The sequence below is a fragment of the Nematolebias whitei genome, chromosome 15 (assembly GCF_014905685.2).
Source record: "Nematolebias whitei isolate Nwh7 chromosome 15, NemWhi1, whole genome shotgun sequence".
NCBI lineage: Eukaryota > Metazoa > Chordata > Actinopteri > Cyprinodontiformes > Rivulidae > Nematolebias > Nematolebias whitei.
The window spans coordinates 28,813,162-28,816,007 of NC_056512.1; positions in this window are offsets into that span (position 1 = coordinate 28,813,162).

Sequence of the window (2,846 nt, forward strand, 5' to 3'; positions counted from 1 at the left end):
GGTAGTAACTTAGTCTGAAATGTTTAATATAACTACATGAAATATATAGGTGAACAGATTTGGCTCAATATTTGGAAAGAAACTGGTCAGTTTTGTCTTTGTCGCCCTTAATTAATGCATAATAAACAAGTATTAATGATTTATAAAGTGTTTATAGAGGAATTAATAACTACACTTATTTATTAGCCATCTATAAGGGGAGACTTATTGTAAAGTGATACAGAAAAACTTAAATGGGAACCTTGTTATGATGAAGTGCTACACCTTCACGTCACATTTAAATGTAAAGTTCAAATTATTAGGAAAATATATAGATCAAATTTTAAGTACTAAATCCAGGACTTCACGGAGCCTTCGTTTATTTATTTGCTGTTTTATCGTAAAGTAAATGGGATTGTGTTTTAGACTAAGTGCTATAAACATTTAATTTCTTATTTATTCTGATGAAACATCTGATGATGCACCAATGTGCGTCTTTGTGGATTCAAATTGTTTCAGGACATTATCAGCTGCTGAGATCATGATGTTTTGGCTGAAAACATTAATTTATGCACTAAGACACTAAAGCCAGCGTTCCCAGTGAAGAGGTTGGGGTCCTGTTGTGGTTAATGAAACACCAAATGGAGGGTTTAAAAATGATTGCTGGCAGCTTATTTAACTCGGCTCTTATAAGGAGGTGAAAACAGCGGTCTTACACGACTCACAACTTCAAAAGTTCAAGACAAAAACTCAACTGGACTTTATTTGTAACAAGACGTTCCGCTTCTCGTCCGAGAAGAGTGTGGGGTCCCAGTTCTAAAGCTGGGCAAAGCTAGATGCATATGCAGATTGCCCTTTCAATCCTCACTAAAGGAGTTTGTTGATTTACAGCGGAGACGCTCGTAACTTTTAATTTGTGGCTCCAAATGTGAAAAACAGTGAAAATCACTCATGTCTTTTGATAAAAAGAAGAAATAAAAACTCCTGATACCAAGAAGCATTTGGAAAACAAAACAACGTAAACAAAAAAATAATTAAACCAACACAAACATGTCTTAACATTTTAATCCAACACGTGTTGAAGCCAAAATACTTAAAAACATGAAAAAACATCACATGATGCTGAACTTATTGTATCAGCTGACATAAAATTGTGCTTTTGTTGTTGAGCTTTTATAAAATGTAGTTGATTTTGTTTCCTCGTGTCTTCTTTTTCAGCTTTATGTAGTGAAATGTTGCTTCTTTTTTTTTTTTTTTTAAACCTTTAATTATTTTCCATCTTGACTCGTGTTGCGCTTCAGGGCCGTCTTTTACTGTAACAGAGCAGAATGTGTCTCCTCAACCTTTCACACAGTTTCATAGATCCTTTTAGCGAAGTCAAGTTGAACCACACTGTGGTTCTACTTCCCCCATGGTTGGTGCTTCTTGTTGTGACTGGACCTGATGAGGTTGATTGAATTAGGTTCAGTCGGTGCGAGAGATCCAGAAAACGGACAGGAAGCCCTTCTTGTTTGAGATCATCATGACGAACGGAAAGAGAAAAATGCTGGTGAGTCGCTGTGAGCAGGCCTGAAACCATCCTCTTCACACGTTTACCAACCTTGTGTGTGTGTGTGTGTGTGTGTGTGTGTGTGTGTGTGTGTGTGTGTGTGTGTGTGTGTGTGTGTGTGTGTGTGTAGGCAGCAGAGACCGCCGCTCTCAGAAAAGAGTGGGTTGGACACCTCTGGCAGGCCATGCAGCTCTCCTCCGGTGTTTCTGATGCCAGAGCCACAGAGTACGCCACACTTTGACTTGTCTCCTCACAGATGGACGCCCACCTCACACCGTCTCTCTGCTCCTCAGGGTCGAGGAGTACGGTCAGCGGGAGAGGCTGAACAGCGACAGCGTGATGGAGGTGGTGCCCCCTCGGCCTCTCTCCACCTTCTCCTCTTCAGAGCACATCTACTCTGAGGCGGCGGGCGTGGCCTCGACCATCTGCCCGTCTGCAGAGCAGGACGGTGAGGAGGCCACCTACCAGAACGTACCACGACCCTTCGACTCAAAGAATCTCCATGGTAACCATCCATCATGACCCCCCCGTGTGTTGGGAATTTGGTTGATCTCTAATAGTCTCGTTTTCAGATCCTGAGTTGAGCTACGAAGAAAAACAAAGCCTCTACGACGTCTTACCTTCCAGAAAAAGTAAATACATTTAAATAACTTACTCTAATAAAGACACGTTTACGTATAAAATCGTGTCTTGTGCTTTCAGGCGGATGTGACGCTCCGTTGCCTGAGATGCACGACGTTATATACGACTTCCCTCAGTCTTACAAGACCTCTACTGAACCTCAAGGTGGAATAAGATCTAAAACGTTGGATTATTGTTTATAAACTGCTCGTTGCAAAATTATTAATCTCCTTGTTTTTGGAAACGTTTCGAACCTTTCCAACCCCACAGACAGCATCTACGACGTGCCAAGCTGCATTTTGAGGAAGAGCTGTGATCACAGTCAGGGTAGCTTTTATTCTAACGTTTACCGTCTCATATTAAATATACGTCTGTATATTTAACGTCTGATCTTTTGTTTGTAGGCCAACAGAACCAAGAAGAAACCTACTGGAAAATATGAAGAAAAGACTTGAGCAATAATTATATTTCACTTTGTATTTTTTTGTTTTTACACAGATTACTAAACGGCTGCCTCATATCTGCTTTAATGTGTTTTTAATAAATATAAATATGTTTATCCTCTGACAGTTTTTTGTGGGCTTAAAGACACAACCAGGCGCTGAAGGTTAAATGTGTTTATTTCACAGAATCACAGATTTATAGCTGCAGAGAACCTGAAAGTGTTTCTACACACACATTTACACACCACCTGCTT